The 24176-nt window shown below is 42.9% G+C and overlaps 1 long non-coding RNA gene across 1 annotated transcript in view; it reads left to right on the top strand.

Moving 5' to 3' along the window:
• Positions 1–24176, top strand: part of LOC132251216 (uncharacterized) — a 33992-nt gene that overhangs the window by 5070 nt on the left and 4746 nt on the right. The gene's annotated exons all lie outside the window — the stretch shown is intronic.

Here is a 24176-nt window from a genome sequence, read left to right as displayed (position 1 = left end):
TGGCTTCTGCAACCCCCTTCCCTCCCCACACTCTGCTAAGCAGGCATTCCCTCACTGCCTCCAGAGCTGTGGCAGACAGGACAAAGGCAGAACCAACAGGTAGCTGGTAATATCCCTCTGCTGTTTTCTTAATGGGTTGATAAACACTGAGTTATAGGTGATAAACATTCCCTGTTGGGCTGCTCAGGAGAGGGGGGATCCTCCCTAATCATAGCATCCTTCTGGGGCCTGACCAGGCCCCCCTCATCTTATCTCTGTGGAAGGGAAGGGAGGGCTGCTCTAGCACCTCCCAGCTTCTAGCCTGAGCCACTGCAGGCATGTGACTGCATTTCTGGGATGAAAAGGGAATGTCTACCCATCTCCAAATCAGTTCAAGATTTACAGGTTAGACTAACCTGCGAAGATTGAATCAATTCTGGCTCAGGCTTTTTGAATGTCTGTCCCTAGCCCTAATGTGAGTGTAATCCCTGGGCAGCAAACCCTTTTCAGCCTGCTGTACGTGGAGTATGGTAGGAGGTGTTGGTAATGTAGCTAGAACACTGTCTATAGCTGCTAGATAGTCTCTTGTGGTCCACTGCAAGAAGGAAATAGTTTGAAGTATCCTCAGTGCTGTTTAAACTATGCTGCAGTAAAACCAGCCCATTACTGCCCCCAGGGCTATGGAGTTGCAACTGCCTCCTTTGTAGCTCCCCAGGCATGGGCAACTGGTGCCTGCTGAGTCTGGGGAGGCACCAGATCGCTGACAGGGAGGGGAGGTGCACTCTCGGTGGCACTTCCAGTTTCATGGTTGGCACTTCCAGGGGGTGCACGGCTGAGATCAGGGAGTGCATGTGCACCCCCTATGCATCACCAGTGTTCCCAGGTCCTGTTATAGATAGCGGAGATTATCAGTGGCAGAACACTGGAAGTCTAGTGTTTCACAACCAAAGCAGGGGCAGGCTTTTGGCTAGCAGTAAGATAGGAGACCTTTTAGAAACATCACGGCACTTAAGGAAGTAGTTGGTTATATGACATCCTTCCTTCTGAGCCTCGAGTGATGCAGTAAAGTATTATGCTGCTTGAGAACAGTCCTGCCCAAATTCAAGCTTAGGCGATTCTATCCCCACCAGTGTTTCATTTGGATTCTTTGCTCCTGCTCTGACACATTTGGATAATGTTCCTAGGTACCGAGATTTCCAAAAGAGATGAGTAGCAGATGCAGTGACCTTCTCTAGTTTGTTAAATTTGGAAAGCACATTGGAATAACAGGTGCTGTCCAAGTGGTACAATCAGTTAATTCCACTAGGATGAAGATAAGATCCTGCTGAAAGTATTCTGGTAGATAGACCTTGCTGAAAATTTTTGGTTTGGGTTTTATTTTGTTTTGACAAAAAAAGCAAGTCTTTTTTAGGCAAGCTAACAGTTCAGCATAATATACATGCAAAAAATAAATGCAGAATTTATGGTTGCAACGTGAAAGGCGTTTTGGAAAGCGCTGCCCTTATTTCTCAGCCAAAGGTGAGATAAGAGTGCCACCCAGGGTCATCGTATTTTAATGTAGTTTTACCTGTGTGTTATTGCTGCTGAAGTTGTTATTAAATTTGGTTTCTGAATCTGATTCAGAGCTTGTCATGGAATTCACTATTGTAAAACATACTTTTTCATTAAGAACTCTTTATTGTAACTTACACAGAGCTGTTTTTCAATAGAATAAAGTTTGACAGGTGAAATTATATGCGACACCCCTTACCCCTTAAGTACAGACTGTCATTCGAATCATAAATATCTAGTTTTTTCTTTCCTTTTTATAAATGAGATCTCAAGTCATGAATGACTGGTGCCTCCCATGACTGGGGGGGGCACCATGGCAGGGAGTGGTGAGTAGGGACTGCCTGCAGACACCACCGGCAGAGTCGGCAGCAGCAAGTGGGGATTCCCCACAGCTTCCACCTGTGCTGTTGGTGGCAGTGAGCAGGTACCGTCCGCAGCCACCACTGGCGGTGGCAGTGGCAGGGGTAGGGGGTGGCAAGCGGTGGGCAGCAAGCGGGGACCACCTGCAGTCATCGGCAGCCATGTTGGCAGCAAAGTGGGGGATGGCGACCACCTGCAGAAGCCGGTGGCAGCCAATCTCAGGGGGGCACGTGCCCCCCTGTGCCACCCCCATACGTGTCACCTGTGTCTCAAGGGTTTAGCATTGGCTTACCTCTGTGTAAACTGAGGCCTGTGGGAGTTTTACCACTGGCTTCAGTAAAAGCATAGTTAGGCTGGTGCTGAGAACTTATGAAATTCCTCTCCTGTTGCACAGTTACATATGTTTCAAAGTTTTAGCCAGTCATTATAGTTTACCCCTACCCTTTATTTTCTGATGATCTCTGAATGATGAAAATTAAGTTCTCTGTCCTCAGATCTTGAAACTAAAGTCCTGGAGTGATGTCATGTTTTAAAGTCCAATTAATATGCTTGTTAGAGCTATGACAAAAATGAAAAAAGCAACCCACTGAATTAGTTTATCTCTAAGAAAGAGCAAGCCCACAAAGTCAACTAGCCCACGGACTTCTTTATTAAATACAATGTGGAGATTGTAAGTTGGGGGCAAAAACAGGAAGAAAGAACCCTTCATAGCAGAGTACTAGAAGGTATAAAAACAGCAGTGTGCAGAAAGCTACTTGAAGTCCACAGCTACTGGATAGATTTCAGCACAGGAGCTACTTCCTGCCTAATGCTCTTTGTAGGAGGGATTGGGACTGAATTATATTCCTGCTGCTAGAATCTCACTGGATCACAGGAATACTGAAACTGTTTGGGCTATCCACTGTGGGTCCCCATTGGAGTTCATAGCTATCAGTCACAAGGGCAACAATTTTGCCCAACATCCCTGAAACTAAATGCCTCTTTTCAGTTGTAGCACAGTACACAGCAAATTCAAATGTTTTCTTAAGTATGCTATGGTTTTCTTCCTTAACTGTCTGGTGTATTCTGCAGATGACTGGATCAACAGCAACATACAGGCAGCTGTGCATATTTGGCAGGCAGGTGTTTGCATTTAACCAGCAGCAGCAGACAGATTCTGGTAGAAATGACCCACAGTTATTGAAGGGAGACAGAGACCGAGAAAGAAAGGAGCAGGGAAAAGTGACATGCTTTGATAGTACTTGGGCAAAATTTGTCATTCACATTTTTCTCCCCACACGTTCCTGAGCACTCTCACAGTAATGGTGTCTGTTTCACATGTGCCTGCCTCTCATATATTCATGTCATGTGTTCAACTTCCTAATAATAAAGAATTATTAAAATGTTCTGGGTTGATGAAGATGCAGGATAATACAACGTGGCTTTTGGCAATCAGTGCAACACACAATGAGTTGTTCATGGAATGAAAGGAGCATGTGATAAAAGTGGTTTTGAGAGAGTCAAGTCCATTCTGACCTGTTTGCCTTATATTTTAAGCTGTTTCACTGTCAATGGGCTCGTCTGCACATGCATTAATACACTTTTGTTACTGCATTAAATTTAGTACCTACTTATGTAGAAGCTAGTACCTAATATGAGGTCATACATAAATGCACATTAGGCTGCCCTAATGTGTAGCAGCAAAAGCACAGGCCTTTTTAGTAACACTTAATGTGCAGTCGCCTATTTTTACTGAACATTAGTATACTAGCACTGTTTTTGACTTGGCATTTTAATGCATAGTACAGGGCGGGCAATTATTTCAGCAATTATTTCACCACCAACAGCACACAGCCCCAGCCCTGTCCCATGCCCGCTCTGGACTCACTCCCATGGGAGTGGATCAGCTGGAACCCACGGGTACAGCCCCAACTCCAGCCAGCCCCATGCCTGCTCTGCACCACCCACCCATGACATGTCCTACCACCCCCGGGCATGAGCAGAGCTGGGGCAGCTCCACAGGTGGACTGCCTCTGTTGCTCAGCATGAGGGAAAAGTGGGTCTCCCCCCACTACTGCTGGGCCCTTCCTGCTGCAGCTGCTTAAAGCCCATGCTGAGTAGCCCTGAGTCTCCGCTGCCATCACCACCCCCTCCAGGCTACCCAGTGGGACAGCAGTGGTAGTGCAGAGCAGCCTCAGGCCGTTCTAGCGTGAGCTCTGGACGACTGCAGCAGGAAGGGCCCAGCAGCAGCAAGGGGGGGGGGACACTTTCTTCCCTCACTGAGCAACAGTTTCTGCCCAGCCACCACCACCGCTGCTGCTGCTGCTGAGCCTGGGCAGGCAAGTTCAGAGGAGGCACAGAGCAGGCTGGGCCAGGGCTGTGCAGCACGGGTCCCCACTGGTACTGCAGGGCTGGGGCCAGCGGCAGCAGTAGCTGGAAGGAGCCATCGTTACCTGGGTTGCCTAGAAAGGCAGTCTAGCCATGGAGCCACCTCAGCCCCTCTACATGTCCAGAGGGCAGCAGGATGTGTCACCCCCAGATGGTGCCTGGGCCAGGCAGGGCCAAGGGACCAGCCACTGGCTGGACAAAGACCCTCCATGGGCTGGATTTTGCCCGTGAGCCATTTTTTGTCCACTCCTGGTATAGTATAATAGGCTACTGTGCATTAAAATGCGTGTGTAGATGTGCCCAATTATAATCTTAGGAAAGTAGAAAGGGATCTCATGAGGTCATGTAGTCCAAGCCCCTGCTCAAAACAGAATTGTCCCTGACTAAGCCAGTCCAGCCAAGTGTCTGTCCAACATGCTCTTGAAATCTTTCAAGGATGGAGAGTCTCCAGCTCCTCTAGGTAGCCTGTTCCAATGGCTGACCACTCTTATATTCAGAAAGTTCCCCTAATCTCCAACCAAAATTTCCTCCATTTCAGCTTGAGGCCATTTCATCTAGTCCTGTTCCTCATGGTCACAGAGAAAAGCTCATCTCCATCCTCACTATTATCACCTGAATAGTGTTAACAAGTCCCACCTCAGTCTTCTCTTCTCCAGAGTAAATGATGATAGCTCTTTCAGCCTTTCCTCATAAGCCTTGCTTCTCAGGCTCCTAATAATTTATGCTTATGGTCCACTGTAACCCATCAGACCATCTCTGCAGTACTGCAACATAGCCAAAAATTCCCATGTCTGTATTTGACCATGCAATTATTCCATCCCAAGTGAGGATCTTTGCACTTGTCTCCACTGATCCCCACTTGATACCTCCTCCCAGCTAGACATTGAGCCAGTGATGACTCCTCATTGAGCACAATGATCTAACCAGTTATGCATCCACCTTACACTACTTCCATCTAGTCTGTATTTCCTTAGCTTGTTAATGAGAACATTGTGGGAGATGGTGTCAAAAGCCTTGCTAAAGTCAAGGTATGTCAGATCCACTGCTCTCCCACCCACAAAACCTGTCAGATTATCATAAAAGGAAATCAGGTTGGTTGGCTGTTCATAATCACCATGTTCTCTTCTAAGTGTTTTACAATAGATTATTTGAGGACTTATGAAGTTCCCAGTATAACTATATAAATTCATTTGCATATATATGCATAGGTATCTATATTTATATCTATAGCTCATGAATAAGAATGGTATCTCCATTTCAATTTAAATAAGTACTTACTGGTCTTTCTTCAAAATGCAAATGAAACTGTTTTTTGTTGTTCAAAGAATTTCCCTTATTTTTTCTTCATTATTTTTCAGTTATTTGCACTTCTCTTTGGCTTCTGGTTTGGCTGATTTGGGTCAAACCAGTTTATGAAACTGCTGTCCCAGACCCCTTCCTGGTTCAAGTTAAATCAGAGTCCTCCAACATCCCAGCATGCTTTTCAGCCCTGGGTTGGGCTGTGCTGTCTGCTCCAGAGAGCAATGTTAGCCCCACTCCTCTGCTCCCTAGCTGGAGCAGTGAGGGCTGGCTCACTGCCCCTCTCCTCCCCCAGGCAAACCCCTGCTTGGGATGTGGGTCTAGGGAGGGGGGGTTAAACTCATCTTTCCCCAGGTACAGAGATACCCTACCCTGCCCTGCCCTGCCAGCTTATTTAGTGCTGGCTGCAACTGTGGACTACAAATCCTAGAGGCACCTGGAAGCAGGAAGAGGAGGTGATGAGCAACCCTGAAGAATCTTGCTGCTGTGATTGTGGACTGCAAATCCCAGAACCCTTGGGGGAAGCAGGAAGAGGAAGGGAACGTATAGCTCATGCTGGCTATGTGTCAGAGAGCATTGCTTTAATGCCCCTGGCTTCTGGCTTGAGCCACTGCAGGCATGGGGCTGTATTTCCTAAATCACAAGTGAATGTCTGTTCATTTACTTATTGTTTCAGTCTTTGCAGCTTTGACTAACCTGCAAAGGCTCAGCCTCAGGCTTTCTGACTATCTGTACTTAGCTATTAAGAATAAAATGAAGAGGAAAAAAATTGTCTCAGGAGAAACACTGGCAATTTGTCCTGGGAGGAAATATAGCTGTAGAGTTGCACCTACAACAGAAAACTGTAGGCATTTCACAACCATAGTATCTACATTTAAGTTTACTTCAAGGATACTCTCTAGCTATTTAGTATCAAATTAGGAAAAATGAGAACAGGAAAAGTTATTAATAAAACAATATTAATTTCTCTTCCAATAATCCACTAATGGGGCATAGACATTTTACCAAATGTTTTCTCCTTCCAAACCTCTCCATTGCTCCCCTCTGCATCTAATATTTATCAGCCAAGAGGATGATGATAAATAGTGACATGCTATCATAGAGATGATGGGGGTAAGAGTATTATTCTCAGCATCTTTCTCTTTACTGAATTATCCAATCACCTTTACTACACAGGTGGGGCCTGGCCCTATTTCCATCTATATTTGATTGAGTGGTACTTTGGTGTGATCCCATTCTACCCCACTTGAAAGCTTGTGAAAAAACATGAATGTGAAAGGTGGCTGCATCCTCCTCTTTGCTGCTTTTGGTGACTTCAAGTCTGAAAGCTCACATAATACATTCCAAAACATGTGTTAATGTTTTTTCAGAGATGTGAAGAGGGTACAAAAGAAAGGTGCACATAGGTACCTAACAGGTGGAAAAGGATTTGTCATTTGGTCTTTCATGATTCGGATAGAAAATGTTTAGTGGTGGTGGTTATACGCAATCTTCCCCCATAATCCTACAGTGCTATTGAACGAATGTGCTACTTGGAACTGAAAACTCAAAAGTATTTATTTAAGCTTCATAGAGTTGTGTTACTAAACATTTGCCACACAGATCCTGTAGGATTATCTAAATCTGACGTTTATCTGGGTAGAAGCTAACACAAAATGTCATGGCTAATCACATGGTTTTTATACCTTCAGTTGTAAAGAAACGGTAGTGCAAGTGACACTAACAAATAAGACAATATTTGTACCTGTAGATTATCTTTACTTCTCTGTTATTTCTTGGCTATGCTATATGTACACACCATAATATAACATTTTTTTTTTACATTTAGAATGATCATATCTATTTTAAATAGCACAGTCAATATATGATAATTTAGGGTATGGGCAGACAGAATTGTTATACTGAATATAAAGTGGCAGGCCATTTTAATACATGTTAAGCTGATCCACCCTGTTTTGTATGTGAGCTCTATCCTGAAGTACGTAGAAGCTAAAATGCAGTAATGTAACAGTTGTTTTATTAAGGGATACACTGCCTTAATTTAGGTTCTCTTTAGTGTGGGATAGGACAGACGTGAAAGAGTATGTGCAACAGGACTTTATTGTGAGTTAAAATAGATATCTATGGCCAAACTTTGGCTTTAGGTATAAACCTGGGATGTGATTCATTTTTAACTTGGTATATTTTTAACTGCAGCGGTCTCTAAAGAATTAGAGAGGTCAAACTTTTGAACGTTTTATTACACCTATCATTAAACTTTGGAAATTCAAACAAAAATGCAACCATAAAATGTTTTTCTTTTGCCAATCTAAAATTCAAATGTGATCTCAGATATCTATAGTTAGGAAAAAAAAAAAACATTGTTTCTAGATTGATCACAACAAAATAAGATTTGCAGTTAAAAAAAAAGAATATTTTTTTTAGCAGGAAAAGCTGAAGAACAAAAAAAACCATGACAAATACTCAGGTGCATTTCTGTATTTCTTCTAGTATTTCTTCTCAAGATGCATGGGAATATGAAAAAACCAAAATTAAATATGCTGTTACAGATGCATATAATTCAGCAAGTGCCAGCTAGTCAGATATTCTCAGAATGTCATAAGATTATCTAGCTTCCTAAATAGGAGTTAAAGTAACCCTTACGATGCTTGTGCTCACAGATGCCTTACTACACATGCTATTAGTGTATAGTGCCATAAAAATAAATGAGCTAGTCTGCATTTTCAGGTTAATCTTCAATTTCATAATTGCATCAGTAATTACTGTAAGTTAACATAATTAGGTGCTAACACTTAATTGAGAATTATTTATTCAGGAATCTTGACTATTGTAGAATTTCATAGCTCCAAACCATTCTGTGTGTAATTCACTACATCCAATAAGCTTAAGGAAAAATTGAATGGACATTATTTAGGATCCAGCAGTTTAATTATTTTTTAAACTACTGTTTTTATCACTGTGGTTCCTACTGGAACAAGAGAAGAATCAAGGTTTTGGACACACTTTGTAATTTGGCCCCTGTTAGTTCCCCCTCCGCTGTCATCAGAACATTGTCAAGAAGGCAACTTAAAGCAAAGCTGATTTCAGTGGGGCTTGGCTACTTTTTAACCGGGTTCAGTTCATTGGTGGTGCCATCCCTCGCCCCGCTGAAATCAGCTTTGCTTATGGGGCGAGGGATGGCACCCCCAATGAACTGAAGCCGGTTAAAAAGTAGTAATTCATACGAGAATTAGCAGGTTAACATCTGCATTTATTCCCTTCACCCAAACACTGATGAATGATCTGCTCATTTCAAAACCCCCAAGGCAGAAAATTGTTTTCTGTCACAGTGTGGGTCCTGTGCCTGGGTGCAAAAGGATAAAGACTAATATTACTGAAGACACAATCAGAAAGGATTTTGGTCCCCAAGAGTTGTGAAGTTTATATTGTGCTCTACAGACAAAAATTAATCCCTGATACAGGTCCCAGTAAATGGGTTCAGTTGGTTTCAGCATGCCTACCACTTTGCCCAAGAAACAAAATATTTATCCAGTAGTTCATGAAGCTCAGTCAATCCTGCAGTAGTCTGGGCCATCCTTTCTCTTACTGGAATCACAAAGCTGCCTCCTACTTCCGCTATGCCAAGAATTCAGGTGTAGTGCTTCCAGGCCAGGTCCTTCCAGGGCAGGAACTTTCACTATTGAAATAGGGAGCTCCACAAGGGGAAAAATGTGCATTTCTCAAAGCACTATGAGACGGATTAGTTGCATGAAGTCCAGGGAAGTTGTGCCATTAAAGCTCCCTTTGCAGCACTGAAAGATACCCCTAAAAGAATGAAGTGTGGAAGGTTCATCAAAACACCAGACTCACTTTGATAAACCTATCACCAGGCAAAATATTACAACATGTGTACTGTCTGTTTGCCTTTTTCCCTGAAATATAAATTAATTATGACTATATAAAAACCTTTTACCATAGCTAATTAATCAGAATCTCCTCATAAACTATGTGTCGACAGCACTGTATGTCTAATTATCTTTTTCACTTCAGAATTGTGCTGTTGAATAATGAAGAAAACATTACCTGATGAATTCTTTTATTTTATGATGATATCTCCAGAGACAGAAAAGACAGAGAGGCTTAAATGCCATCTTAAATTACATCTTGGCCTTGGCAAGCTTTCAGCTGGTTTTGATTTGCATGGAAACCATTTTTTGTAAGACTCATATTCTCTGAAAAACAGAACTTAAAGCTATAACTAGAATAAATTATCTATAGCTATTTAGGACTCTATTAAATCTAGATGCTAGGCACCCTTTTCACATGCAGCAAGCAATGGAACAGCCTTTAATACCCTGTCAACCTGTTCTGTGAAAAGTCGGTTGGACAGAGAAGGTCTGATTTGGCTGGTTTTATTAAAATATCTTTCTTTCCCTTATGGCATAGTGAACCACTCAGCCTAATTTAAACCAGGCAAATTTACCAGTATGTCTTACATGACTCCAGAAACAGCCTTTATTTTTTGAAGTGATGACATACACCCATAACTGTTGGCATATATGCTCGGGACAGACAGTTATTCATACACTGCAAATAAGAAATCCTTCTATATGTGATACACAAACACTTGGTATGTTTTCACAGATTAGCTACATCTATCGTCTTTCTCTCTAAGCTGTACCATCTCCAGGTGCTTGCCTGTGCTTGTCTAGGAACAGAAATATCCTAGGATTCACATGTACATCGTTCTTCTAATCAGCATTTAGTGAGTGGCAGAATGCACTGCTGCTTTTCTGCCATTGATTCAATAATGCGACCCCAAGATACCCATCCAGATGCACTTTGCTATGTCTAGGGATAAACTGTTAGCACTTTTTATCCCATGAACTTTTATAAAGAATTTATCCCGGAACAATGGACACAGACACCTGAAGGTTTATACTTTGGTTCTGAGATTTAAAAAAAAAAAATTATCCTGGGATAAGTGTGATGTCTGTTTGTAGCTTTTGATTTGCACTGGGATAGCGAGAGCAGAATTCAGCTGTGAGTATGCATAAGAACGAAGATTGAAGCAAAGTTTCTCTCTTTCTGGTTTTTTTTGCTCTCATTCCTGGACATTTTGCTCTAGATCGAATTGTCACAAATCCTTCAAGAATAGAAATTCTTCAGTATTATTTTTTTCAGTGTGCCAAGTTGTCTCCTTTTTGGATTCTGGAGTGTTAGTAAAGGTAGAAATATTAATATGCTTAAATGTACTAAGTAGCTGGACTTCGAATATAATTTCAGTTCATGTCAGTGCAACGTCTGGTAAAAAAAATAAATAAATAAAATAAAGAGAGAATGTAAGAGCAAACCAAATGTAACTCTGAAATAAGTTATAAAAAAATTGAGAAAACATGCACGCACACACACATATATATAAACATATATACATATACACACACATGCATACATACACACACACTAGATATATACATACATACATATGCACACCCATTATATGCACACATACACATACATATGCACACCCATATATACACACATACACATACATACATACACACACACAAATATACATGCATGGAATTGACATAAAAACCAAAGTATTATATAATTATTATACTTTCTAATAAACAATCTGGAAAAGGTACACTTTAAGTTTAGATTTAGAGCATGTTAAAGAGTCAGCCAGTCTGACCTCCATGGTTAATGAATTCCATAAGGATGGAGCAAACACTAAAAATGCCCTGTAGCTCAATGTCTTCAGCCAAAAAGAACTAATCCAATTGACTGAGACCAAAGAAAACGACTGGGGATGTATGGTTCCAGAATGTCTCTAAGGTATTCAAAACCAAGTCAATTTAAGGACTTGTAAGTTAATAACTAGGACTTTACACATAATCCTGTACTTTACAGGTAGCCAGAGAAGGTTTTTTACAACCAGGGTAATGTGATTTTCATGCGTGGTGTCAGTCAAAATTTCAGCAACCGACTTCTGGAATAAGTGAAGTTTCCTGATCAATGCTTTAGAAAGGCCTACGAAATGCTGCTATGGAATTGCATTAGCCAGTTCTAGAGAAGGCACAATCATGCATATGAACATCAGTAATCGCAGGTAGCAAGTCATGATTTGTGTGTATATTTTAGACTGTGAGGAAACAAACACTTCTCAACTAACTGAATATAAAGACTTGAAGTTACGTCAGGGTCACTGATTTCATATAATAATAAGTCTCACCATTCAAGTAAATCAGGACATTCTGCAAACTGAAATTGAAGCTGAGCACCAGTATTAGAATAGCTTGATTTTACAAATATACTATTAAGCTGTCAGTGTTGAGTAGAGCATATCTGTTGTGTTGGGGTATGTGGGAATGGGACTTCTGATAGAAAAATGTCTAAAGAAAAATATTTTTTCTACATATTTCACAAAACTGCTATCTCCAGACACTGGATTCATTCCTTAAAATCAGGTGACTGCTGGATATCTTTTTTTTTCCTTCAATAGCAGTTGTTGTAATGATAAGTTGTTTGTACCTTAGGAGATGATAAATAGATACATAGATGTTTTAAACATATCGCCACCTGAGTTCATCTTCCTACTTGCTTTGGCAGATGAAACTTGCCTTTTAATAACTACTCTCAGATATATTACTGGAAGTTAAGATATGAGAATCAATCATTAAGGATGAAAGTACTGGGTATTTATAGGAGAAAGGGTTATTAAGCAAAGATCAGCAATGGTTTTACAAAGAATAAATCCTGTCAGACGTAATACGACTGAATTCTTTGAAGGAATGACAAAAGAAATAAATGATGGGAACGTGGTGGACATAATTTATGTTGAGTTCAGTCTGGGGTGTAGCCAGTGATTTGAAGTTTGTACACATCCTGGCTGATCCTTTGCCCCCTGCCCGCAGTATCCCCATAATCTCCCACAGCAGACAGGCCATTGCATATGATCACTAATGCAGCAGGCACACATAGATGTAGATTTGTATCAAAGCAATCCTTCCAGAGACCATAGAAAATGCTGGCCCCAGGAAAGAGCAGATTGTATATTGCATGTGTCTGCTTACACCAACGGTTTTAGAAAATGCCTTTGATAAGACAAAATCAGAAATACAGGTAGCAACATTAGAATGGCAAAATGGTCACAGTAAATTAGAAATCTGTTTCTACTGGACATTTATTAGCATCTCGCTGAAATCCTCCACTGACATCCTTCTTCTATTACTTGTATATTGAAAATCAAAATCTAATCTATAATATTTATTATTTATTGTATTTTTAAAGGTTTAGCATCTCTCCTTTTATTCCCATGATCCCCTGGATGGCACTGTCTCTTTGTCATGTGATTCCCTTTCCTCAAGATCCCTTGGCATCATTTCTTATGAATAGGGAGAAATACAAATCTAGTATTGCTTCTTTACTGTTTTACTCTTATTTATTGTAAATATTTCTTGCTCTGTCTTAAGGAAGATCATACCAATGTCTGTTTTTCTGTATCTGAATAGTTGCATAGCACTTTTACAGGATTTGGCCTACTGTTCTTTTATAACCTGTTCTATTTCCTTGAGAAAAGCCTATTTTGGTACCTCATCCAAGGACATGCTACAATGTCCCTGCCCTGGTTCAATGATCAGAGCCAGCCCTGGCAACACACAGCTGCCACGGGAGGAGGCAATGTCCCAGCTCCCGGCTCCGATCTTGGAGCCGGAGCCTGGAAGCTACCTGCTGTGGGGGCAGTGGACTTTGTCCCTGCTCCGGCTCTGCATTCAGAAAGGGGGTTGAGCAGCAAACAGCTGCCTGGGGCAAGAGTGGGTGTAGGAGGCAGCTGCCCCAAGGATGGGACAACTCCCTCCACCCCCCAGAGTCCAGGCCTGACCCTGGTGCCCCCTGCCAGTGTGGGGCTGGCATTCAGGGGAGCCTAGAGCTCCCCCAGGCTACCATGTAATAGCAGAGTAGGACAGGAGTATCCCTGTCCCGAACTGCTCCCATATTTTACTGCTCAGTTAGCTTTCTGAGCATTAATTGCATGTGTAGATATGCCCTTTAACAACCTTTTCTGCTTACGCCTGTAGAGTTTCCATTTTCTTGACGACCTTCCCTAATTTTTAATTCCTTCCACATCTGCCTGTGTGTTGTTTCTTTCTACAACGTGGTATCCTTGGCTCTTTATTATTTGAATGTTTTCATATTTAATTAATTCATGTTCCTTCTTTTACTGAAATCATACTGTTACAACCCTAGATCCCGTTCCTTCCTTACTCTTATAATGAACTCTTCCTTCATCATGATAATTTTAGAATTAAACTTGAATTAAATTCCTGGGACAAAGCCACCTTGCACTTTGGAAGAGTTTGAACTGGATCTATGTACGAACTGTGTGGGTAGGACAGATTTATACATTGAGGTGAATTAAGACATCCTTAAATTTTGTGTCTGAATCAGAATTTGACAGTTCTATCTATATTTTTTATATTTTACGGTTCAACTTATAGTTTCTTTATAGAAATCTTATGCAACTAGACCACAGAAGAACAGATGAATTAGATAGGAAGAACTGGATGTGATTTTTAATATTGATGGCATACTTTTTGCATATACTACTTCTATTTCACACATATTAATAGTCTACAGCATTTTCTCAAGGTTTTCATAGTGCGATAGTGGACTCTTCTCAAACCTTTGAGTAACCATATGTTCTAAATTTCACATCTGCAATGAATGACAGAGGCTGGGACCTGTTTTATATTCAGCTACCTAAGAGTTATATCCTACAGGGTGTCAGAATCAAAACAGAGCATACTTCTCCTCCTCAAACACTGAGAGTGTTGTGGAGAAAAATATCAAGAAAAAAGATAGGTAAAATACTCATAGAATCAATAGGCTCGTTGATTTTTTTGCCCCTGAGAAAACAAAAATCAAGATTTTTTAAGCCAAAAAAATCTGGTGTCTCCTGGGTAAAGTGTGAGAGTTGAGAAGTATGACATAGCATTTAGTAGCATTTGTGCCTCTCGATAGCTCTGATGAGACTCCCAAGACTCTAAAAGTTGATTTGTCAGCTTAACATTAGCTGCAGCCTTAGCTGCAGAAGTGCAGAGTTGTTTGTTTCACCTTTATCAGCAAAAATGGTGCAGCTGCTGGAGGGACCGAAGTGGCAAATCTTTTTTCTGACACCATTTTGTTTTCTCTGCTATCTCTAATTGGCTTCCTTGTGCACTCTGCATCCTGAGTTAGATAGGCTAAAAGCTTCATCTCTCTTTAATTAGAGAAGAACTATTTTTATAGTATGGAGTTGACTAATTTCATTCATAAGGTCTCTAAGGGCCAAATGTACAAACCTGGCCACTTAAAAAGTTCATCAGTAATATGTTACACTGATAAAATCCACAACAATGCATTACAAATCATCCTAATTTTTCATGCAGACAAAATGAAATCAAGTCTGAGGTCTGTAGCAGAGAGAAACACAGAGCATGTGGAAATAATTAGAGTGCCTGGCCAAAGATTTAGCCCAGTCTCTTGCTAGGCCATCCTTATATCTCCTATTGAATCAGGCTAAAACCTCCTGTATTTTAATCAGATCTAGAGAATAGCTCAGGTCCTTCTCTTCCATCTGGTTCTTCCTTAAAGAAAAAGGCATATGTCTGAATATACTGGGCCTGTTTTACTCATTAGGGCCATGTCCACATGTGCATGGACATTTGGTTCCCTGGGGACAACTAGCAGTAGCACACCTTGTGCCACCGCTAGTTATCCCTGATACGCCTTCGGTAGGTTAGGGGAGTTACCCTGGGTGGGGTAGCAGAGGCTGGTGCCAGCCCTGGGCTGGCCCCAGCAACCTTACCTGGGGATCCTGGGGGGTCTCCCAGGGCTGAAGCAGTGGCAATTGTGCCATGTGGCTCCGGCCAGCCCAGCTCCAGTTTTGAGTGGCACATGCTGCTCCCCCATGTGCTGCTCTGCTTTTTTTTCTGAGCGTTTTTTTTGACCCCCTGGATATCCAGAGACCAGCCCCCACTCCACACTACTAACTTACAGCATGGAGAACAACAATGTGTGGTATGTGGTGCCACAGAAGTGTATGCGGTGTCACATACTGCATGGTCACGCTCATCTTAATACAGCCTAGAAGTCTAACAGCTGGTCTCTGGGTCAGATGAGAGGCCATGTAGACAAGGCTTGAAGTGGCTAAAGGTGGCCCAATTCTACCCTGGTTAAATCCCTGAAAACTCTTTAAAGTAAAAAATGGGCATGTCTTCCTCTTCTTCACTACTGGGTGTAGCTACACATGTAGTAGCCTATTTTACTGCACATTAAGTGTCACTTTAAAAATGTGTGCTTTTGGTACTGTGCATTAGGGTAGCCTAATGTGCATTTATTTACTACCTCACATTGAAGGCACTAATTTTAATGCACCTTAGGAAAAGCACATTAATGCACATATAGACATGCCCACTTCATTTTAAAGCAAGAATGAAGATGGGTTAAACAGACATGTTAATGGGATTTTGGGGGGCACTTGAGCAGGGCCGAGTAGGCTAGCACTTAGATGCCTAAATACTAATTAGATGCCTAGTAGGTGAAATAGGATCTGATCCACTGTGTAGGTCAAATGTAGATAATGGATTTTTGCATTGTAGGAACATGGTGTTTGTCAGTCCACTGTTTCCACTTGATCATTCTCTGCTGATATTTGCCAGCAGATTCTCAGATGGTATAAACTGTCCCCTATTGTAGGTCAATCAACTTCCACTGAAGATCTGCACTACAATGCACTTTGTCAGTTGTGTAGTATAATATATTAGTAAATGTAACAACTTCCATAACTACGTGGAAGAGTGTTTTGTTCCAGGACCTGGAATGGCAGATGTGTCTCCACTGGGTGTGTCTACACATTCAATTAATGCTATTTGACTTTACTGCACAGTACATTTACTGCAGAGTAGACTAATTTACTGCAAAGTAAATACCTGGACTTGTAATGGTGACAGTTTACTGCACAGTAGATTAATCTACTGAGCAGTAAAGTGTATTGTGCAGACACAGCCTCTACAACTGCATCCAGATGAGCACAGATGCTTTGTTCCCTGGGGACAAGTAGCAGTGATGCAGCTATATATCCCTGGGAAACGCCTGTGCCACATACACTTTGGCACATGGCAAGTTCTCCCGGGTATAGTAGGGGAGGCTGGGGCCAGCACTATTGTGCGAGCCCTAGCAGCCTTACTTGGGGGCCCTGGAGTACACAGGGGGTCAAAAAAAAACACCGAAAAAAAACCTGGAGCAGCACACGCACAGGCAGCACACCCTTGCAGCACAGAACACCTGACTGTGTGGTATATGGCACTGCAGATGCGTTTGTGGCACTACATACCACATGGTCAAGCTCACCTTGATGAGCCCTAAGAAGCTAAAAGAAGGGAAGGAAATATTTCCTTCGTTCACATTTCTCCACCAGCTATTTGAGTCCAGGGCTAGGGACAGACGTTCAAAAAGCCAGATCCTGAATTGATTCAATCTTTGCAAGTTAGTCTAACCTGGCTAGGCTGAACCGGTTTGTAAACTGGACAGACATTGTCTCTGGACTGAGGAAATTCAGGCATATGCCTGCAGTGGCTCAGACAAGAAGCCAGGGGGTGCTAGAACAGCCCTCCTTTCCTTCCATGGTGCCACGCTGAGGAAGGCATGGTCAGCCTCAGCAGGATGTTCTTATTAGGGAGGTCTGCCTACACCATCCCAGGCTTTTCCTTGCTGGTTGCTCAAGGGGCAGGACTGTTGCCAGACCTCAGCCCCTGGCTACCACTCTGAGACAAAGCGGGGTGTGCAGTGCATGCATCTGTTGATGATATGGAGCTTTTCAATCTCCCTCTCCACTTCTTTATACTGTCTGCAGCAAACTGACAGGTGAGCAGGCCAGCAGGGGGCAGATAACAGTGTTTATCATCTCATCAGCAAAACAATAGCCTCTCTACATTAGTTCAAACTCTTCTTAAACAGCTTACCAGCTGACCTGCTGAGTAGCTCCAAACAGCCCTAAGCAGTCACTGTTCTGTCTGCCTGCCCCAGTGAAATTAGAGACACTCACACACAGAGGCACCTCTCAGCATTATCTAGCATACCACATGTCTAGGGTCCATGGGACTGGGGTCTGTGCTGTGGGAGATAGGAGGGAGGGAGGTAGCAGGGGATCGCTGCTTGTCCAGCAAGCAATGAGGTGGGGGTAGGACAGGGGCAGCTGTCATTGGTTGCTGGGAACAGTGCAAGAACAACCCTACCCCTCACCAGTCTCCATTCAGGAAACTGGCATCCAGCATCAATTTTACTCATGTTAATGCTTTTCTTAACTGTTCACAGAGGGATGCAAGTAGGGGCCAGGATAGTTCATTTAAAAGCTTCATGGAAATGGTTTTGCATTACAAATTCAGTTCTTGTAACAATAACATTGCTAACAGCAGTAATGATGGAAACAGTATAAAAAATCCCTTTGAATTTTGAAAAAATCCCTTTGATTCCCTTGAATCCCTATGAGGAGTAGTAGTAGCAGTAGTAGAACAACTACACTAATGGCACATCTACACATTGCTGTATGGCAGTGTTGCTATGGCACCATTCTTTAGTATTTCATTGTAGAAGTACTAAAAAATGGCACAGTACAGGCAGTTACTGCACCATGTGCATGGCACGTGGTTAGATTTCGCCACTATGTCACTGTAGCATCACGCTATACCAGAGGAGCACGCTGTTATGGTGACATAGCTGGTGATCAGATGTAGACCCACGTGATTGTTATGTTGTCATAGCGTGCGGTAGTGATGTATTACATCGCTACATAGTCATAGGGTGACGTGTAGATGTGCCCTAAGTGTAGCGAAATACATAACAGGCAGCTATGATTCTTCTGTCAAAGAATTTACTATTTCAGGCCTTCAGACTGTTTATTACGGATCGATTCCTACCCAAGCAGACATCCTTTGTTTCATCAAGTTGCAGGACCGGAGTGTAAGGGTCTTGTATATAAACAATATCAGAAGAGAAAAAACTCAATGGACGCATCCACACATGCAGGCACATGCACTCACAGCAGCTCAAATAGCAGCAGCACAAATTTGTGCCAGAGATTTGTGCCTCAGCACATGTTCCTGAATGTGCACTTTGGTGTGGGGCAAATTGTGCCACTTGGGGCAAATTGACCCTGCCCAACTCCTCCTGGATCTTCAGCCAGGGGGACCTAGAGGCTGGGGCCAGCACCTGTGCTGCCTCCAGCAGTATAAAAACCTGTCCTGGTGAGCAGCTCAGAGCTACTTGCCCTCAGGAGCTTCTGAGGCCCAGCTACTTGGTATCTGCAGACACTAACCCCTTGTGCCAGCTGGATTGCTGAAGCAGCCCTAACCTAGAGTGGCCCCTGCACCCTCTACCCACTGCCTGGTTGTGACCTGCTACCACCTGCAACAGCATCCATCCCCTTAGACCTGCAGCCCCATGGCTGCATGCCTGCCAACCCAGACAGGGAATGCACAGCCACCTGGGCCCTGGTACGGGCACTGCAACAGAGCTGCCTGCACCTCTGGGCAGCTGCCAGTGGGCCACAGCTGCACAGTTGGCCTTCAGGCAGCATTGCTGTCATGTCTTCTAGTGTCCCCACTCTATCATCTGGGCAGTTATCACCCAGATGTGCTCCTTGTGGTAGCCCACTGCAAACTGTCAAAGCATGTCCTCCTGTCCCCATGCAGGCAGGACCTGGCCTGGCCTGAATGTGTATGGCCTTGTGTGCATGCCAGAAGCCATAGGTGATGGCAGGAGCTGGCCCGGTTATGTCCAAGGGCATGCAGACCAGGCCAAGCTGGCACCATGTGCAACCCCCAGTCTGAGGCGACCCCGTGCTGTTGGGGGTCTCTGCCAGGAGCAGGCATGAGCGCCCCGATGCTTGCTGCTGCTGCAGGAAGACAGTGCACCATGTGGGGGGGGGGGTGAGTGACCCCTCACTCCCACAGCAGTCCTGAGCAGTCCCCCTCTCCCCCACAGTCTCTGCATCCCCAGAGGAGTGTGCCCTGTGCCACTTTTTCCCAGCACGGTTTCTTTTTTTTGTTGATACCAGGACTTCCCCATATCAAAATTATTAAAATATGCAGTGCAGTGACCATTTTTTCTTTCCCAGCAGGCCTATTGCGTTGTCTCAAACTGCTTTGAGATACCACAACAGGCACATGCTCACTCATCTGGATGTGGCCAATGCGTCTACTCATAGATGTAACTGATATGTTTAGTTAGAAGTGTATGGAGGAAAGGGCTCCTAATTTTTCAGTATAATTTATCCAACTGCACCTCTCACTTCCTCTTTTTCCCCATTCCTTCATTAATATAATTGGTTTTGGAAAGTGCTACATAAGAATTGCTACACAGAGAAAGCCATTTGCAGCGTACAACATCATCTTGTTTTGGTCTTCCAAAATTCACAACCATTTTTGAGTGCCAATCGGCCCCTTTTCCAATAGCCATTTACATATATATAAGCAGATACAGAGTACTCTCAAAACAAGTGCAGGTTACTTTTTCATAGAAATGATTATTTTTTTACTGATTCAGAGTAATTTCTAGCTGTTGGCATAACTCCATTGATTTCAAGGCAGCAATGCTAATTTAAACCTGTTGAGAATCTGGCTCTAAATGTTCATAGCATGGCTAACTAGCGTAAGTAGAATAGCATACAATATTTTATCAAATAAATTTGCCCTTTGTTTTTCTACCTTGCAAGATTCCTGAAAGAATATTTTAAACAGGCTTCTTCCTAAACATGCTTCATAGACTGGTATTATTGGAAGTAGGGATGAGCTTAATTGCCAAAGTGCAGATCCAGATCTAAACTCATCCTAGGTGTACAGGTGAATTTTGCATCCAACATTTTGGTCCATGCATCTCAAGCTGTAACAATAGGATACCTATCAAGTTAGCAAACAAGTACAGTAATTACCTTAAGATGAAACTAGCTGAAAGTGTTTTGATGACAGTTTGCTGACAAAAAGTTATGAAGAAAGAGTGTCTGCATGCTAAAAATCGCATATACATCTGGCTCTGCTGACAGCCCACTGCATATTTCCACACAAATGGTTCCTCAGGAGCAAATATATCTGAGCAGCAGCTTTATTCTATTTGTTCATTCACCTGGTGTCACTTAACTGTAGGTGGTCTTACTCTGACATCTACATTCATGAAAAACAAGGTCATCTCATGACAAAATGGCCTGACTGGGTTACCTACAGGAGAAGCAAACCATGTTATTTGATCCTTGATGGAAGAAGGCTTTGCCTGCTGAGTTTATAACCAGAAAATCTGTTGTTGCTCAAGAATTAAAATCATATTTTTAAGAAGACACTGGCTGTTTCAGGAGCACAAATAACCTGTAGCACTATAAGGAAAAACAAAAGAGAATTATTAGGAAAGTAAAGACATATCCTTCCATGCACTTCATGACCATTGGATAAAAGGTGTTAATTCTCCAGTTCTTTATTGGACAGATTCCTATCGTCTATTCACATTATGTTTTTGTATGACCATAGCACTTAGAAGTCTCACCTATGGTCCTGGGCCCCAGTGAATATAAGAAATGCCATTTATTGGGTTAGACCAGTAAATACCCAACAGTCTGTCTTACACAAGGGCAGAGGGTGGAGGCTGAGGGAGAGGGTGAACAGGGCATGTCCAAAATTTTCCACTCCCTGCTTTTCTCCCACTGTAGTGGTCAGTATGCAGAGGCTTTATGAAGCACTGTATAAACCCAGAACAGAAAAGATCATTCCTACCCTAACCAGTTTGCATTCTAAGTATAAGGAAAGAGACAACATAGATAGATAGATAGATAGATAGATAGATAGATAGATAGATAGATAGATAGATAGATAGATAGATAAGCAACAAGGAAACAATGAGATGTTGTTGGTCAGCCTGATGAGCAATGGCACACAAGCAACCCAATTGTTGTCCAGTTTTTTTTGTAGGTATAAAAAGAAGAGTGTTCAAGAATGACTCAAGGCAGAATATAGGGTTCTTTTTCAGATGTTTAAGGGGATCTTTTCCTTGGGGTGAAGGGTAGTTTGAGGGAAAGAATGAAGGTGGTGGACATTTTAGCAAGTAGATGATGAAGGCTAACATAATTGGTTTCTTATAGGTGGGGTAAGTTTCCACTGGAAGGAACTTGGAAGTGAAGGCAAGCTGTTTACAGTTGAAGCAAGAGAGAAGGGGAAGCCAGTGAAGAAATTCAAATAAGGAGGTGATTTGGTCAATGTGAACGGCCAGGAAAATTATTTTTATTGCAGTCTTTTGAATGGACATGAGCACGGCAAGATTGCTTTGTCCAAGTCAAAGAAAAGGACTGAGGTTTGAGATGATGAGAGCTTTGATGAGAGTGTTAGCTGTATGGAAAACCAAGAGAAGATGCATCTTAGAGGTGTTCATGCAGACAAAATCAGCAACATTTAGAGAAGGCCCATTTAGAGATGCTGTTTTTCACAGTTGTTGGGAAAGGAGGGGTTTTGGAAAGAGAAAATGGAAAGATTAAGACCTCCGTTTTAGCCATGTTGACTTGAAGTTGGTAGTGAGTCTTCCATGAGATGATGCAAGGGGGGCAGGCTGAGATTTTAGTCTGGACAGAAAGAGATAGCAAAGATTCAGATCTGTGAATCATCAGCATAGACTTGGTAGTTCAGTAACATATTACTCCATGGACTGGATACTCTTTCAGAGCTGAGGCTTCTCTCTTCACAAACAAGAGACCTGCACAGACTCTGGGAGTGGTATGTTTAGCCAGGAGTCCAGTAGGACACTAACACTATATGCAATGATGACAAATGAAGGACATCTTGCATGACTGGCTGATTAAAGGGTGAAATCATGTCCCTATCAAAGGCCATGGTAAAAGTCCTCATTAACTTCACCCCACTAGCATCTCTTTGACCCTGTCTGATTTGTTAAAAACTAGGTGAAAACTGGCTGCGTCTATGTTGTGCCTCCTGCTTCAACCGAAAACTGAATTTGACTTACTATCCTTAGCCACTGAGGTCTCCACTTTGTAGCACTGTTTCAAAACTAAATTGTGAAAGTTCAGGATGTCAGATGGTGTTTTGGTCAGCTGGCTCCCTTGTTCTTCTTGATGGCATTGCCTAGAAAGAAGAGGTATGCCAAGACATTGTCAGAAAGGCAATGAACCAGATCCAAGCTAAACAATTTAGGCTGCGATGCCTAATTTTTAGGCTCTAGGTTTTAGAGTGGAATTCAGAACCCTGCGCTAACACATCGCCTATGGGATGCATGGGAAAAGTTTGACACCTTCTAGTGGGCACGAAGCAGCCGAAAAACATCAGCAAGGAGCCTTCTAAAGAAAACAATAAGGGACCCCCTCCAAGGATATGGATCAGAGGTTAACCCTGAGTGGCACAGACCAGGCTGGCTGCAGCAGCTGGCCCTGTTGTTCCACGCTCCCCCCGCCCGAAGTGGGTACATGGGGCTAGTGCCGCAGTCACCCACTGCCATTGGAAATGCATAGGGAGTGTATGAGGGTGCATGTGCACCCCCGAGATCAGCCGTGCACCCCCTGGAAGTCCAGCCATGAAACCAGAAGTGCTTCTGGGGGACCTCATCGGTGATCTGGTGCCCCTCCAGACTCGGGAGGCACCAGTCGCCCATGCCCACTGCTCAGTACGCTACCGGTGTAGGCACTCAAGGCACTTCCCTCCACTTAGGATATGCTCTTCAGGGCAGGTGCCTCCAATCTTTCTTTCAAAGAAATGAACATGACTCACTTAAAAAAAAAAAAAGAAAAGAAAACAGCCAGAGGAAGGTAAAATGACCGTGGGGAGAGAAGGTGCTAGATTTCCCCTTTCTGTAGGAGTCAGTTGTTATTTCTTTCTGCAGTGGGGCCAGTAGTTCTTTGCTACTGGCTGTTGCTAGCCAGCGGGGATAAGGATCTCTTTCACAAAGAGCGCCGATGCTCCTCAGAGAGCGCTGTGTGCTTCTGTGTGTGTGTGCAGTGAGGTTGAACTCAGTCAAGAGTGCTGGGACTGTTGCTGCTCTATGCCCTCATTTGGCAGCCTGTGGTCTGACGAGTTCATCCCATATTTAGCTTATCTTTTCTGCCAAGTAAGATCAACTTGCAGTCCATGCAGCAGGACCAGTCTAATGTGCGGAGTGGAATTTGGGCCCCGCGTCTGCGGCTGGAGGGGACGAGCAGAAAGAGTCACATCATATATAATAATCAGGACTTAACATGCAGCCCAGGTGAGCTGAATTTGCTTCTCTTCCAGGAATACAATTCTCTTGCATTTTTTCCTTCTCCCTGCACGGACAATCATGAAGCAAGCCTCAACTGCCTATAATCTAGTTTCACTGATAAAGTTGGCCAGCCATATATTCCCAGTGCTGGTATAAGGTAGTTGTGGTAGGGAGTCACTCCTGACATGCTGAAAACAGTGCGAGTTCTGTGATCTACCTGCAACAAGAGGAGGCCGTTCCTTATTAGTCCTTTTGTGCTCACATAGAACTGCAACATTAAATTGCCCTTTGATTTTTTAAAGCCTTCAATTTGTTTGTTTCCCTGGCACAAAGAAACTTCTTAAGCAACAGTTAACATAATCTCTTTTTCTTAT

Source organism: Alligator mississippiensis, chromosome 6, assembly GCF_030867095.1.
Source record: "Alligator mississippiensis isolate rAllMis1 chromosome 6, rAllMis1, whole genome shotgun sequence".
NCBI lineage: Eukaryota > Metazoa > Chordata > Crocodylia > Alligatoridae > Alligator > Alligator mississippiensis.
This window is presented reverse-complemented; position numbering and strand designations above follow the sequence as displayed.